General features: G+C 39.9%; 1 long non-coding RNA gene across 1 annotated transcript; it reads right to left on the bottom strand.

Annotated features, from left to right (window-relative positions):
* Positions 1-11,052: 11,052 nt before the first annotated feature.
* LOC131920785 (uncharacterized) lies at positions 11,053-16,831 on the bottom strand. The gene is made up of 2 exons (XR_009381770.1): positions 16,726-16,831; positions 11,053-11,324 (listed from the first exon to the last, which is right to left on the bottom strand). It is a non-coding gene; the product is annotated as an uncharacterized LOC131920785 (long non-coding RNA).
* Positions 16,832-17,653: the final 822 nt, after the last annotated feature.

The raw sequence follows: 17,653 nt of genomic DNA, 5'->3' as shown, positions 1-17,653 counted from the left end.
GATCATCAGGCTGGCTCCTCCTAAGAATCACGACCACAAAGCCACATCTGAAACATTTGGTTGCTTTGTATTTGAAGCCACATCTCCTCTTATAAGGACACTAATGTAAGATGAAGTGCTAAACGGTCTTTTTTTTTGGGGGGGGGGTTCGAGTCAGGGTTTCTCTGTGTAGTTTTGGTACCTGTCCTGGAACTCGCTCTGTAGACCAGGCTGGCCTCGAACTCACAGAGATCAGCCTGCCTCTGCCTCCCAAGTGCTGGGATTAAAAGCACAGTCTTATTAATAAAAAACCCAGAGCCAAATATTGGGGTTAAAACTGAGAGACCAGAAAAGCAGAAAGAAGACAGCCACACTCTCACTACTTGGAGATCCTCCACCAAAGAGACCTACTTCCTGTATAACCGTGCCTATATACCTTTCTGTTCTGCCATCTCACTTCCTCTCTCTGCCCAGATACATCACTTTCTCTTCCTGCCCAGCTCTGTCACTTCTTGTCTCTCTGTACAAACCTCCAGACCTTTAGGGTTAGTGCTGGAATTAAAGGTATGTACCACCTGGCTCTGTTCCCAGTGTGGCCTTGAACTCATAGAGATACAGATGGATCTCTGCCTTCTGAGTGATAGGATTAAAGGCATGTGCTGCCATTGCCTGACCTCTATGTTTACTAAAGTGGCTGGCTTTTTCCTCTCATCCACAGATAAACTTTATTAGGGTGCACAATATATTGGGGACACAATACATCACCACATTTCCTCTTTTTGTCTAAAATAAAAAATTTTTTAAAGTTATAATATAAGAAAAACTATATACAATATATAATATATTGTATATAAAACTATATACAATAAGTACAATAACTATATACAATATATACAAGCAATAAATACATCAACAGAGAAAATACTTCATTATCTATTCTACTTTGGTGAGTCCAAAATGTACCTAATTCATTTTCTATCCTAATTTATACTACCAACTGAAAACTATCTTTTGATATCTTTCAAATTTATACACTTAATACCTCTTAGTGAGTTTCTTTTCTGAATTTCTAAACAAGGAGAACTATAACTATCTAATCTTCAACTCCTTCAGAGACCAAGAAGGAAATAATAACACCTAGCAAAACAGGAAGTATAAACAAGTAACTTCCAAAAAATGTTAGTTATGACAGAGACATCCAGCTGCCTGGACAGTCACTTGAGGTTCCTCTGCAATGTTGGGGCATCCATTCTTTGGCCTACAGGCTTAGCATATTTGATAGACTCATCTGTGAAGCAGGATTTTCTAAACAGCCTTCCTACCTTGTCTTGGCAAGGATCAGCAGTCCTTTCTTTTGTGTCCTGCTTGACCATTTTGGATAGCAGACTGTCAGCAGTCGATATGAGGGCAATTTCGTGCCCAGTGGCTAATTTTTGCCACAGTGAAAGTGAACTCCATATGGAGTTTTTTCAATCCCCATCATTTTCTCTGAAGTAGATTGCTGCTGACAGGAGCAGACATGTCTCATAGTCATAAAAAATAAAAGAAAAAGAAAAATCTGTGTTATTAAATCATCTTAAATGCCATATTCTGTAGATCTCTGAAGGGTTTGAAGATGACCTGTATATCTAAAATATATCTCTGCTTGAACTTGAAAACATACCTAACATGACTACAAATTCAATTGTAATAACTAACTACTAACTTTCATTTCTTTATATCCTAATAGTTGGTAATAATAACTTTCAAGGATTAGCAAATTGCATTTCATTGTTAACTGAACTGTAGAGGTACAGTACCTTGAACCAGATTAAAAATATATGTACAATATTTTCTAACAAAATCAATCTCAAATTCATATCAATATATATAATTTGTATACAACATACAAAAATCCAATCCAATGTAAAATATTTAAAATTAGTAGCTGCTTTTTTTTTTTTTTTTTTTGGTTTTTCAAGACAGGGTTTCTCTGTGTAGCTTTGTGACTTTCCTGGAACTTACTCTGTAGCCCAGGTTGGCCTCGAACTCACAGAGATGCACCTGGCTCTGCCTCCCGAGTGCTGAGATTAAGGCGTGTGCCACCACTGCCCGGCAGTAGTTGCCTTTTAAAAGTAGATTCAATAATATACCCTTTTATCTATATCATATCTATATCCTCTCTTTTTTCTTTTCAGAGTAGATTCAATAATCTACCCTTTATTCTATCATTTCTATATCTTTTTTCAGAGTAGTTTCAATAATCTTCCTCTTATCTACACCCTCCTTTTTCTTTTCTTTTTTTTTTCAGACAAGAGACTTAAATCTAATCTCCTTTGTTTAGACTTTTTCCTGACCATTAACAATAACAACTTGTAACCAACCATCCTAACCAATGACAATTATCCAAAACCCATAGAAAGACCAAAAAACACCCACCCCACCTATTGGGAATGTGGGCATCATGTTCTTAAAATTACTTCCTGCTGTTTGAAGGCAAAAGCATTTTTAGGGGATCCTGAAAAGAAAATTTTTGGGGTTAATTGTCAAGTTCTAGGAAAGGTAGCTGTATCAATTGTTGTCCTGTCTCTGCATAATGTGAAAGTGTAGGGCTTGTCTCAAGTCCTTGCTCGAGTAGTCTGTGAAGCTGGATCATCTCAACTAGACATCTCAAAATTGTCCTGAGCAGTTTGTAGTCCAAAGTTGATCTTTGGGTGATGTTTGTCAGCTTAGTGGTATTATTATTGTCCATGTGGAATTGTCATTGTGGGGGTCCCACCATCTTTCTGGAGACTTCAAATTCACTGTTAGGCCTGGTCATGATTCCCTGCAGAAGACTGATAGAGACTCAAACACAAAAACATGTACAGGCAGCTAGATGAAGCCTTTTTTCTAGAATTAGTTAGTACTCTATATGATCATTAATATCATGACAAAGGTTAAAATATATATTAATCTTATAAATTTTGATATAAAATTCACATCTTAAGAAAAGTTTAAAGAATCAAAATAGAACCAAAGAATTATGAGATTAGTGGCAATAGAATAGTCTCTTAATTTTTTGGTTTTCTTCTGTCTCATATTAGATGGCACTTCTCACATAATACAGAGATTTTTGCATTTTCCTTTTAACAACATGCTTGGGTTTACAGAAGGAGAGAGCCATGTTCCAACTCCAAAGCCAGCTTTAATTTTTAATTGAACTGGGACTACTGTGTTATGTGTCGTCTGTGGAGAACAGCAGAAACAAACATTTAGGAAGACTTATAGAATTTTATATGTGACATACCAATAGGCTAATTTACTCTTTTTCTTGGAACATTTTTTTCTGGATGATTTGTCCTTTTTCTTCAGATGCCTCATTTGTCCAGTGTTCTTCAGATTCCTTAGCTGGATGCCTTCATCTCCTGAAAGACAAAAACAAAAACCCTTCCCCAACCCTAACTTTGGGGAGGTTCCCTTTTGGCAAGTTATATCTGATTAAATGAAAAGGCATGTGTTAGTGGTATGTTAGTTTAAATTGAATGGTCATGCTGGTTGATGAACTATCACCTCTTCTAATTAAGAGGTCTCTCTTGTTCAAATCGAAACTTTATCAATTTTGATGGTATCCATAGCTTATCTTTTCCTGTAGAAACAAAAGCAAAACCTCATCCCCAAGTAACACATCTTCTGGTTTCCATTATGAGGTCAGCACATCCTTAAAGTATATAAGCTGATTTAATTCTGTAGTTTTTTTCTATTATCCAATACCTCTCTGCAGCTGTTGTTTCTTTCTCATTAGCATTGAGAAAATTCAAAGTTAATAGAGGATTATTTAACCTATTTCTGGGGGTATTTGTTACCCCTTTCTGTTTATTTAGCATATCCTTTAGAGTTTGATTTGATCTTTCTATACCTGCTTGACCTGTAGGATTATGTAGTATACATAATAATGCTTTTTATTGTAATAAGCAAAAAACTGTTTCATTTTACCAGAGACATATGCTGGAGCATTGTCAGTTTTAATTTGTGCAGGTATATCCATGATGGTCATAACTTCTAGCAAATGTGTGATTACAGAATCAGCCTTTTCAAAACTCAGAGCAGTTGCCCACTGAAATCCTGAATATGTATCAATGGTGTGGTGTACATATGTCAGTTTTCCAAATTCTGCAAAGTGAAACATATCCATCTGCCAGGTTTTATCCCTCTGAGTACCTTTTGGGTTATATTCTGCTGGTGGTGGAGTTTGGTTACAAAAACAAGTAGGACATTTCCTTATAATTGCCTTGGCTTGTTGCCAGGTTATGGAAAAATGCTTTTTTAAGCCCTTACTATTGACATGATTTTTTTTTATGAAATTCTGAAGCATCCAGCACATTTCCTATCAATAGTTTATTGATCTCATCATTACCTTGTGCTAGAGGTCCTGGCATACATGTATGGGATCAGATGTAAGTTATATATAAGGGATGCTTCCTATTCCTGATCATATCTTGTAACTGAATAAATGAAGTTAATTCTGACTCATCAAGATAAATTCTGCTGTCTCAATATGTAAGACCACTCTTTCGGCATACTGAGAATCAGAAACTATTTTATATTCTAAATAATTAATAGAATCTCCCCTTTGTATCTTTTGTACAAAGGAGCAATTTGTAATCCCCAATAAGGCAAAATTTTCTTTACTTCTTCAAACATTCTTTCTAAAGTATCTGCATTTGAATTAGTCAGTAAAATATCATCAATATAATGATAAACTATAGATTCAGGAAATTGTTTACATATTACTTCCAACAGCTGTCATGCAAAATATTGGCACAAGGGTTGGGCTATTTAATGGAAAAACACTCCATTGCTATCTCTTAGCTGGCTGAGAATTATTATAAGTAGGCACCGTGAAGGCAAGTCTTTCTCTGTCTTTTTCTTGCAAGGGTATTGAGAAGAAACAGTCTTTTAAATCGATAACTGTAAGAGGCCATCCTTTAGGTAACAGAGTAGATAAAGGAATTCCAGACTGTAGAGAGCCCATTGGCTGAATTACCTTGTTAATTGCTCTTAGGTCTGTTACCATTCTCCACTTACCAGATTTCTTTTCAATAATAAATACAGGAGAATTCCAAGGGTTGTTTGATTCTTCAATATGCTGAGCATTTAACTGCTCTTGTATCAACTCTTCTAAAGCCTGCAATTTCTCTGTTGTTAAAGGCCATTGCTGAACCTATACAGGCTTGTCTGTTAACCATTTTAAAGGTAGAACTGTTGGTGTGTTTGAAAGAGCAACAGCTCTTGTGCCCTGTTATTGTACAATCTGTGTAACATACATTCTTAAATTATTAATAAATTAATAAATTCTTATTAATAAAAAACTCAGTGCCACCAATGGGGTAAATTCTGAAAGATAAGCAAGACAGAACAAGCCACAGCTAACCTCACCTCATCAACTCTTCAGTTGATCTATTTCCTCAAACTGGAAGCCTCTGAGTCCTCATCTGAATGGATCTCAGCTGAACTGCTGCTAAAAGCCTAAAAGCTTAAACACCTCTAGTTCCTGGTCCTCATGCCTTATATAACTTTCTGCTTCCTATCATCACTTCCTGGGATTAAAGGTGTGTGCCACAATGCCTGGCTGTTTCCAGTGTGGCCTTGAACTCAGAATTCCAGATGGATCTCTGTCTCCCAAGTGACAGGATTAAAGGTGTGTGTGTCACCATTTCCTGGCCTCTATGTCTATCTAATGGCTGTTCTGTTCTATGACCCCAGATAAGTTTATTAGAGTGCACAATATATTGGGGGACACAATATCACCACAAATCTGGATGGCCAATGACTGTTCTTTATCATATCTCCTATTATTTCTCTCAGAAACATATGTTAGTTTATGGTTTGTTTCTGAGATTGGAGAAATGTTAATCTGGGTATTCCATTGTTGTAATAGATCACAGCCCCATAAATTCATAGCTATATTAGCCATATATGGCTTTAATTTTCCTCTCTGTCCTTCTGGACCTTTACATTCAACCCATCTTGCACTCTGTTTCACTTGAGATAATGTTCCAATCCCTAACAGTTGAACATTTACCTCCTGAAGAGGCCAATTTGGATGCCAAGATTCTGGTGCAATTATTGTGACATCTGCACCTATGTCTACAAGACCCTCCAAGAGAACATCATTTACTCGTATTTTTAATTTTGGTCTTTGTTCATCTATAGGAGTTTGCTAAAAATTTACTTTATGGTTTCTCCTGAATTTCCTGTTCTCTCTGCTATAGCTGTTCTATCACCTCAAGCAGTCTGGTTTATTCCAATAGGCATTTGGTTATTTAATTGCTCTGAGAAGGTGTTTCTTCTATGATGGCAGAAAAAGACTGAACTGAATTTGCCATGAAGGCCTGTGAGAGGCCCCTCAGGGAGTTTCCCAATGGCAAAGGTTTACCTTGTCTGTCCCTTGTTGATCTACATTTGTTTGTCCAATGTTTACCTTTATCACAACTTCTGCATAATCCAGGAGGGAGTGGCATTCTGTTGCCATTGTTCCTTGAAGAAACATTGTTTCTGGGAATGTCCTGTTTACAGTCCCTTTTTAGGTGGCCTTGTTTATCGCAATTAAAGCATCTGACATTATTTTTCTTCAAACCGCTTGAAATCACCTCTCCTATCCACGTATCATCATAGTCATGAGATTCAATATTGAATGTGTCCCTGATCCAATCCTCCAAGGGTACTGATCTCACCTTTAATGGCCTGATTACCCTTTTGCATGATGCATTGGCATTCTCAATTATTATTTGTCTAGCTTCTAAATTTGATATCATTCTATTTACTGCTGAAGACAGCCTTTGTAAGAAATCCATGAAGGTTTCTTTTGGGCCCTATATAATTTCCATAAATGACTTAATTTTCTTCCCTCCTCCTCAATTCTGTCCCACGCATTCATGGCTTCCATGTGGCATAGAATTAGGGTTTGGTTGTCATATAAACATTGTCTTTGTATATCAGTGTAATCCTTCTCGAAGAAGTTGATCTTGGGAAATTTCCATTCATCTAGCCCTACACTGTTGTATAGTTTTAGCCTCCTCTTTCCACCAGGTTCTCCACTGTAACTGTGGCCCAGCCTCTAGGACTGCTGTAATCAAATCTTTCCAGTCCTGAGGGATAATTCTATTACAGTTTGATCACAAGTTTAACATCTGCTTTACAAATACAGAATGCATACCATATGATACTATAGCTTCTTTAAATATCTTCAAATCTAACATTTTCACCAGAGTCCAATGAGCTCATCCACCCCCTTGAGCATTTGGCAGTTCCTATAAGGTTACTGGGTAGATTATGTTTGCTGTCTGGTAACCTTAGGCTGTCTCTCTGTAACCATATAATTAAATGCTGATATAGGTTCACCTTTTAATTCTTCTGTCTGGGTCTGAATTTCTCTATAATTCACTTTAACAAGTTGTTCTAAAGCTTTTATCTTGGCACTCAAAATGGCTAACCTCTTTAATGCTAAAATAAAAATGAGCAAACAAATAATATTCATAATTGATGTTATATACATCCCATCATGTTCCATTTTCAAACTGTCTAATGTGTTATCAATCAGAGACCAAATTCCTTCCATTGTAAAAATGTTTCCCATTTTCTAATGTGGGAGAATATTCTCTTTTAACTAATTTCTCCCTTTAAGATATCTTAATTGACTCACCAAGTCCACTAACTGTGCAGAACAATAGAATTCCAAGGGAATTTCAAAGCAGCTACTTAGTGTGGTGGCAGTCCAAGATGGAAATCCAGAGAGAGCCCACCACCCACCAGAAGAGAAAAAGTCGAAGAGACTCTGGCCCATGTGGGGCGGAGACTCTGGCTGTGTGTAGCTTGGGCCTGAGCCATGCAGCTTGGGCCTGAGCAGGGGGCCTATAAGGCCACAAGCAACTTTTTAGTGAATTCTTGCCACAAACATTAGGGTGCCAGATGTAAGATGAAATGCTAAATGGTCTTATTAATAAAAAGTCCAGATCCAGATATTGGGGTTAAAACCAAGGGATCAGAAAAGCAGAAAGAAGCCAGACATGTTCTTACTACTTGGAGATCCTCTGCCAAAGAGAGCTACTTCCTTTATACCCATGACTATATGCCTTTCTATTCTGCCATTTCCTCTCTCTGTCCAGATACATCATTTTCTCTTCCTGCCCAGCTCTGTCACTTCCTGTCTCTCTGTACAAACCTCCAGACCTTTATAGTTAGTGCTGGGATTAAAGGTATGTACCGCCTGGCTCTGTTCCCAGTGTGGCCTTGAACTCACAGAGATCCAGATGGATCTGCCTTCTGAGTGATAGGATTAAAGGCATGTGCTACCATTGCCTGACCTCTATGTTTACTATAGTGGCTGGCTTTTTCCTCTGATAGACTTTATTAGGGTGCACAATATACTGGGGACACAATATATCACCACACACTAATTCCACTGGAACCTACCATTAGGATCTCATTTGACCCTATTCCAAATTCAGTCACACTGAGGGCTAAGGCTTCAACATGAATTTGCTGGGGCAAGGGGAAATTCAGTCCATTGTCCATGCCCCCTCAATTCTGAACTTACATTAATCCTCTACCATTCATTTTTTCCCTCATGGCATCACAAAAGAGGTAAACTAGAAAATTAAGTATGCCTATTTCCTTCAAAAACTTTTTATCAGGAACCTCTAAAGGCACATAGCAATGCTGCTGCAATGTGGGACTGGACTCTAGAGTAAAATCAAGTTTATTAAAGAGTGATCAAATAGGTACACTCACAACAGAGAACAGAGCCCCAATGATTCAGCTGTAGCTGTGCTGCTGTTCTGCCCAGCGGAGATAGAGCCAAGCTGCCAGCCACACTTCTTTGCTGCTGCTTTCTGCTCAGACTGGCCCAAGAGAAAAGAGACCCCCCTCCTCTTGAATTCTTAAAGGGTCACATCTCTTCAGAGAAAACCACACCCATAGGGCCAAATCACTCCCATAGGTCATTGGTCTGAATGACAGAACATTTCCCACAACATTTCCCCTTTTTTTGTCTAAAATAAAAGGAAGGTTCTAATCCTAACATAAGTAAAAATTATATACAATAAGAACATTTAATATGTGTTGTCCAGAGGGATAAAAATGTAATAATCTTAACAAAATATGAAACTGCACACAACAAGAACAATTATCAAGTAAGAAAAACATCCTAGATGTCCAGAGCATAGGTAATAGACAATTTTTAAGAGATTACTCCAACAGTTGTCCTTTCCTGAAAGACCTAAGTTTTGCATAATCTGTCCATATCTAGGATTTGAGAAGATTATAATTGTATCTATCTAGTCTTCAACCCCATCAAAGACCTAGGGAGGAAAATAATAGCACGTGAGTAAGCAGGAAGTGCAAACAAGCAACTTCCAAAAAATACAAGGAATGACAGAAACAGCTGGCTACCTGAACAGTCACCCAAGTTTTCTCTGTAACATTAGGGCATCCAACTTTGGCTTATAGGCCTAGAATATCTGACAGACCTTTTTCAGAAGCAGGAAAATTTAAAGGACTGTCCTACCCTGTCTTGGCAAAGTTCTGCAGTCACTTTTCTTTGTGTCCTGCTTGTTCAGACTGCCAGTGTACTTACTGTCAGCAGTGGAGGCAAGGGCAGTTTCTTGCCCAATAGGCCAGTTGCCAAAAGGAAAACAAATGCCATATGGAGTGTCTTCGGTGCCCATCATTCTCTTGGGAGTAGATAGGAGCTACCAGGAGCAGACATGTCTCATGTCAAAAGAATTCTAAGTTATGAAAACATTTTAAATGCCATATTCTTTTTTTCCCCTGGAGCTGAGGACCGAACCCAGGGCCTTGCGCTTGCTAGGCAAGCACTCTACCACTGAGCTAAATTCCCAACCCCTATGCCATATTCTTTAAGTCTTTGAAATGTTTGAAGATCACCTATCTATTTGGGAACATATATCTGCATGCCTAAAAAACCTAACTAACATAACTGTAAGTTTGACAAACATGAGTGACTATTAACCTGTAATTCTTTGCTATATGTTATATTTTTAAGTAAGTCTGACATGAGACCTCAGTTCTCTTCCCTTCTTTAAAGATCATGGCTCCATTTCTAGCATAAACATTATGGAGTGAAATATCACCAGCTATTTTTTTTAATGAAGCAAACCAACCAGAATTAACCTAATATGGTCAAATTCCCAACATACTTCACAATTTCTTTTCAAATTCAGTATTTGCAGGTATGAAGAATCAAAGCAAATATAGTTCACATCCCCTCTGGCCTTCTACAACTTTTCTATATATTTTAAGGTCAGGGTTTTTATCTCCATTCCTTTGATTCAGCCAGACATTTTGACTTTAGACAAATCCCTCTTTCCTTTCCCTTCTCTTCATTATTCCAGTCTCCTGCCTTCTCTCTTACTTTCCAGACAACACAAAATCTTTTCCTGAAGTCTTTCTTGTGGTTTCCCTCCATAGTCTGGAATATTGTATGGCTACAATATTTTAAACATATATCATAACAAAAATAACTCTAAATGTGTATTAATACATAAAAACCTGTACTAACATAAAGCCTCTGATACTAGCAGTAGTTTTTCCTTACCCTAACCAATAACAATTTGTAACCAATTCCTCTAAGCTGTAAATTGTATCAACCTTTCAGTCCTGAGAGGCAGCAGGTCTCCAAGCCCACCTCATAGATCATGGAATTTTTCCCAAGTATCCCCCACCCCTGCCCTTGGCTGGTGGAACCAAACTGCCAGCTAGATCCCCTCCTCTCGAATTCTTAAAGGGTTATATCTCTTCAGAGAACCGTTCCCATCGGTCATTGATCCAAATGACAGAATTCCCACAACACTGCTGTCTGGTGATGGTGCTGTTTCTAAAATAGATTCATTCTTCTAGCCTCTAAAATAAGTTCCTTCTAAATGTCACACACCTTCTCTCTTCTCCCTTAATCTCAGCTGCTGTCCCTGCCTCAAACTTCACCAAAGAGAGAAACCTTCAAATCATCTGCATCTATGCCCAATCTCACATTCCCTCCCACCTTTTAATTAAACAGCATGTTTAATTATTGGTAGAAATATTAAGGCAACTCCATGTAGTTAAAAGGGAGGTTTATTTTGTGGGTTAACTTACAAGTGAAGGGATAGGTTACAGGGTCTGGGAAAGGTGCAGTGCAGTCCAGTGGTGTTCTCTGGAGAACTCTGCTTGGTCCACCTGCAGTGTCCAGGGTCCAGGAACCAAGAGAGCCAGCCCATTCAGATCTCAGGTCTTCAGGGGTCCTCTCTCGGCTCCGCCTTGTAGGCGTGACAGTTACTGAAGACTCAATGGGGGTAGTACTTCCAGGTCAAAGCTGGAACAGCTGCCCACTACATTTAATGAGAGTTTTTGCTAAGATATCAAAACTGAAAACAATTAATGACCACTACTTCTATTCAATTTCAGCTGTCAACATGACATGATCCAGAATCTGAAAAGTTGGGGAAATGCATCTATCAGACAGGTCTACAGGGAATGGTCTTGATTGCTAATTGATGTAGGAGGACCATCCCACTGCAAGTGATTTATACCTAGGCTGGTGGTTTAAGAAAGCTAACATGCATATACGTTCATGTGCACCAGAGAGAGAGAGACAGAGACAGAGACAGACAGAGACAGAGAGAGACAGAGAGACATAGACAGAGATAGACAGACAGACAGAGACAGAGAGAGAGACAGAGAGACAGAGACAGACAGACAGACAGACAGAGAGACAGACAGACAGAGAGAACAAGAGGAATGTTCCTCTGTGGTTTCTGCTTGAGTTCCTGACCTGATTTTCCTTAATAAAGGGTTATGACCTGGAAAAATAGGTGAACTAAATCTGTTCCTTCCTGAATTGTTTTTTGTCATGGTGTTTTATCATAGCAACAGAAGCAAATTAAAATACCACTACCAACATTCTATAAAATATAAAAGTAGACAGGCTCCATAATAAATTCTCAGCACCCATGCCAACTGAATGAGAACATTAATGTTGGAAAGTGGGATTAAGGAGAACTGTTGAAGAAGAGCTGCCACCCTCCCTGGAAATAACATGCCATTCTACCCACTCCACAAGACAGACAGGACACACCCAACCATCCCCACACTCAGTTAAACCAAGCAAGGGGGCAGAGAAAGAGGAAAAAATTGGCATCTTCCCCAAATTCACTCATTTATTTACCAAGCAATAGACCTTTGTTGTCGTGAGACAGGAGCTTTCAGAAAGCTGGTATATGCTCCTAGAACTAAAGGACTCTATCATGAAATTTAAGTCCATTTTGATATGGGATTGCTGATTTCTTTTGTTGGTGATGGTGTGGTCTTTTTTGTAACCTAGTTTGGCCTGAAACTCTCTGTGTAGTGCTGTGGGATGGTCTGTATGTCAAGTGTGTTGCTGATTGGTCAATAAATAAATCACTGATTGGCCAGTGGCCAGGCAGGAAGTATAGGCGGGACAAGGAGGAGAATAAAACTGGGAAGTGAAAGGCTGAGTCAGAGAGACACTGTCAGCCACCACGATGAGAAACAGCATGTGAAGATGCCGGTAAGCCACGAGCCACGTGGCAAGGTATAGATTTATAGAAATGGATTAATTTAAGCTGTAAGAACAGTTAGCAAGAAGCCTGTCATGGCCATACAGTTTGTAACCAATATAAGTCTCTGTGTTTACTTGGTTGGGTCTGAGAGGCTGTGGGACTGGCAGGTGAGAGAGATTTGTCCTGACTGTGGGCCAGGCAGGAAAACTCTAGCTACAGTGTAGCCCATTCTGGCCTCAGACTTGTAGAGATCCTCCTGCCTCAGTCTTGTGGATTCCAGGATTAGAAGCATGCACCAGCATGTCCAGTTGGGATTGCTGGTTGTCTAGACATTTTCTTACTTCCTCTTCTACCTCCCCTGCATGTGGGCAAGCTGATATGAAAGCTCACATCATTCCTCCTTTGGTACCTGTGGGACAAACAAACACAGGACCTCTGTCCATACATGCATAGGGCCCCCACATGAGCCCTTGCCTAAAATCACAATAAAAACCCCAGATTACTCCCCTGTCTCTACTTTTAGACCACTTTCAGATCAGGTTCTGAAAGTCTGCCTTGTTGTCCTCCAGAGCCTTACTGTGTAAGTAGTAAACATTTTCATACCCTCTTAGATATGCAAACTAAGAGGGTGATAGTCTATCTTGCTGCTTCAAAGTTTGCATAGCAGGTAAATTTAAGACTAGATACTACTGGGCCAGCAAGATGGCTCATCAGGTAAGGTTGCTTGCCACTAAGGATGACTTCCTGAGTTAAACTCCTGGAACCCACATTATAGAAGAAATTGTCTTCCGATATCAATAATGTGCCTTGGTGTGTGCATGTTCATGTCCACACATACATATATACACAAAAATTTAATTTTAAACAAAAATTTAAAATATAAAAAATAGAAATTAGTGATTGCTTCTTGCATAAAATGTGAACAGCAAAGACTGACTAGACCTACTTGAACTGGCAGAGCAAGAAAAGAGGCAAAACACCAGGTTTAATAGCCTTTTGCCTATAATATCAGCATTTGAGAAGCAAAGGTAAGAAGATGCTGAGAGAGGTCAGCCTGTACTGCACAATTGGATCCTGTTTCAAGAAGCAGAACACAGGAAGGAAAGAAGGAAGGAAGGAAGGAAGGAAGGAAGGAAGGAAGGAAGGGAGGGAGGGAAGGAAGGAGAAGGGAAGGAAAAGGAAAGGAGAGGAGAGAGGAGGGGAGGGGAGGGAAGGGAAAGGATGAGAAGGGAAGGAAAGAGAAGAAAGGAAGGAAGGAAAGGAAGGAAGGAAGGAAGGAAGGAAGGAAGGAAGGAAGGAAGGGGAAGGGAAGGTAGGGGAATGGGAAGGGAAGGAAGGAAAGAAGAAAGGAAGGAAGGAAGGAAGGAAGGAAGGAAGGAAGGAAGGAGAGAAGAAGAGAGACAGACAGAGAGGCAGAAGCTAATAGTTAAGACAAGCTACAACCCCACCTGTCTGTGGCACAGAAATGTATGAGTTCACTGTCTAAAAAAACCTGGGAATTCCATTTTGAAGGAACCTCATCCAAAATAGCTGAAGCTAAAGCAAGAGGGTCTCCTCAGCAATGTGAATCAATGCAACAGCCATAAGGACCAGAGGCTGAGAAGACCACAAAAGAACATCTAGAAAGTGCTCACATTAAGATATTGTGCTTGTAATCCCGACAGACAACTACCCATTAGCATGGTCAGCTTTTGCACGTCTACTTTAATAGCAGACATGAAAACCAGCCAGTGTTAGTAAATAAACACACTATTAAGAGCTAGGGAGATGGCTCAGTGGGTAAGAGTACAGAAGACATGAGTTTGAATCTCCAGCACCATGAAAAAGTGATCATGGCAGTTTATGCCTACAACCCCAGTGTTATAGGGCAGAGACAAGCAGATGCTGGAAACTCAAGGGCCAGCCAGCCTAGCCAAATAATGAGAGGCCTTTGTCCAGGAAATAAGGTGAGCAGTGATAGAGGACATCCAACATCTTCCTCTAGCTTCTGCATGCTCATATACCTTCACACATACATTCACATGCATACACACCACAACACACACACACACACACACACATGCACACACTTCTTTCCTCGCTCATTTGCTCCTTTTTCCTGTATTCCAATTCTGAAACAACTCTAAATCTTATAAAGCAGGATGTAGCTATTTTGGCTTGTTTGTTTGTTTGTTTTACTATTTGGGGGCCCACCACCAGGCACCCAAATAAATACATGGAGATTTATTCTTACTGATGAACACCTGGCCTTTCCTTGGCTTGTTTCTAATCAGCTTTTCTAACTTAAATTATCCTATTTCTCTTTAACTACATTTTGCCTCTGGGCTTTTTATGTTTCTTTATTCTATATATCTTTCCTTACTTCTTACTCCATGGCTGGCTGTGTGTCTAAGTGACTGGGCCCTGGTATCCTCCTTTCTTCCTTTTCATGCTCCTCTTTGCTATCCTCCCTAGATTTCTCCTCCTATTTACTCTGTCTTCCAGCCACACCTGTTTTTGTCTCCTGCCAAACTATGGACCGTTCAGCTCTTTATTGGACCAATTAGGTGTTTTAGGCAAGCAAAGTAACATAGCTTTACAGAGTTAAACAAATGCAACATAACAGAATGCAACACATCTTTGCATCATTAAACAAATATTCCACAGCATAAATGAATGTAACACATCTTAAATTAATATTCCACAACAGGAGGAAGAATACCCCTCTTGAAACTATGAAAGAAAAATTTAACATTACATCTCTGAACTAGGGGGAGAGCCTCAGCTTCTGCCTGAGCTGCATTAGATCTGGAAAGAACATTCAATTCTTTGTCACACAGCAACATTGAGAAAAATGGGTAATCTGAACAGCCCTTGACCCCATCAGCCTGTCCCTTCATCTCTATCCAATGTGAAGATATTGTCAAGATCTTAGACTTCCTGGCTTACAGAGGGTAAAATTGCTTACAACAGCCAGTTTATGGTATTCTATCAGAGCCATCTAAGCCAGCTACTTGAAGAATAGGGTCTCAGAGGACACAAACACAAAAAGCTTGATAGCACTCAAGCACCTCTCCATGGAACTGAAACAGCAAGAAGCACTAGAATAATTGGAGAGCTGAGCCAAGCAAATAGGGCCACCTAGTAAGAGGAAAGGGACAGAGGGACATAGCCATTGCCACCCCATGAAGAGTTTTGGCTCTCCTACAGACAATCAAGGGGAATCTGAAGAAGGGGAATCAGTCTTCTCCAGAGAAAAGACTCCTGGTAGGTTATCCAACCCCAAGTGGTCAGGCCAAAAAGCATACACAAAAGAACAACAATAAATGGACTCCGCAGGTTTTACACACACACCACATCATGTGTATGTGTGTGTGTGTACACATATATTTTCAGATACATAACAGTAAAAATTGAAGAAGAGGTCAATAATTTGAGAGGGAGTGAGGGGACATAGTGAAAGACCCCCACCAAAGGCCCAGACACAGTTCTCCCAGAAACGCAAAAGAGCTGAGGGAAGAGATACCTTAAAAATAAATAGAACTGAGTCAGTTCCCCCTTCCTGGAGAGGGTGAAGTCAGGTGTTTTCAAAAGAACAGAGTCAGGATGTCTGATGGTGACCGATTAACCACGATTATGGACCGTTATGCCCCTCTCTGGAGATAACATGACCAGACCCCGGAGATAGGTTGTAAAACTCCTGACAGGGCAAACAGATAAGCTAGAATAAGACAAAGTCCAGGCCTGGGAAAAACTGGACCAATCAAGGATGGACCCTTACTAACCCCCTCCCCTCTAAGAAATTTTGTGGGTTTTGCCTATAAAAACTAACTTCTCCAAGAAAGAGTAACTCCTCCCTGCCTCACTGCGCTGCGGCCAGTGAATGCTTGAGATGAGTTCCCTGTTGCGACTTGTAACAGAAATAAACCTTGCTATTGCATTCTGGACATCTTCAGTCTCCAGTGGTCTCTTTGGGGGTCCTAATCTGGGCAGAACAATAGTAGGATTTGGAGGGGGTAGAAATGATGTGGATACAGTACTCATGAAATTCACAAAAAAAATAAATTTTAAATTAAAAGGGAGTACTATGGCCCTCCACTTTTCATTTCTTTTTTTCTTTTGCTCTCTGATCTCTCATTTGTGCCTCCCTAGCTGTCAGACCCAGCCAAAATCCACAAGTCTGAGAGCTAGAGTGTTATACCTCATAAACAAGGAAAGGTAATGAATGTACAGGGCAAGGCAGATTAGAAATACTCAGCAGAATGTATCCCATATTGCTTGCATCCATGCTGGCTCTGTCTCTACATCCTTGATAGACTCTGCCTCCTTGGGGTTCAGGTCCAGGTCCTGTCTTTCTACTATCTTTTTAGGTGATGTCATACAGGTCCCTGGATTGTGATGTCATTGACATGACAATTACTTTCATATTTACATTATCTTAGTTTTCTCTGAGTTCTATGCTTAGATCTGTCTTTTGACAACTACCCTGTCTTAGACACTGCCTTCCTGACTCATCTAACACTATTATATAGCCCTAAATCCTCCTTGCCTATACCGAAACCATCAAGTCCTTCCAATCACCTCTCTAAAATATATTCCAACTGTAAGGATTCTGTCCTTAATTATGTCATCAGCCTGTGATGGTGTCCCAGCCTAAAAAATGGGTGGGCCCTCTGTGCATCCCTCTCTTTCCTTTCTGCTCCTTCCTTCTGTCTGTCTTCTTCTTCTTCTTCTTCTTCTTCTTCTTCTTCTTCTCTCTCTCTCTCTCTCTCTCTCTCTCTCTCTCTCTCTCTCTCTCTCACCCACTCCCCCTCCCTCCCTCTCTCTCTCTCTCTACTCCCCCTCTCTCTCCCCCTTCCAATAAAGCTCTAAAAAGGTAACCATGGCTGTGATTCTTTCGACCAGCACTCTCCTCCGCCGTCATGGCCGCCTCCGGTGGCAGCCAGCCATGAGGAGCAATGCCACAGCGTAACCAACATCCATTTAACCAACACTGGGGACAGCTGAAATGCCAAGTCCAAACAGCGGGAGAAAGTGATTTCTCCCTGAAGCAAAATACAAGGGGTAATAAGCCAAAGCTTAGAAGTTTGGGATGAACTTGATGGTCTTTCTCTCTCTTGGGGAAAAAAAAAAGGCAAGAAGCCTTTCAGAACTCTCTG

The sequence above is a fragment of the Peromyscus eremicus genome, chromosome 10 (assembly GCF_949786415.1).
Source record: "Peromyscus eremicus chromosome 10, PerEre_H2_v1, whole genome shotgun sequence".
NCBI classification, from domain to species: Eukaryota; Metazoa; Chordata; class Mammalia; order Rodentia; family Cricetidae; genus Peromyscus; species Peromyscus eremicus.
Note: the sequence above shows the minus strand (reverse complement) of the source record. Positions and strands in the feature narration are given on the sequence as shown.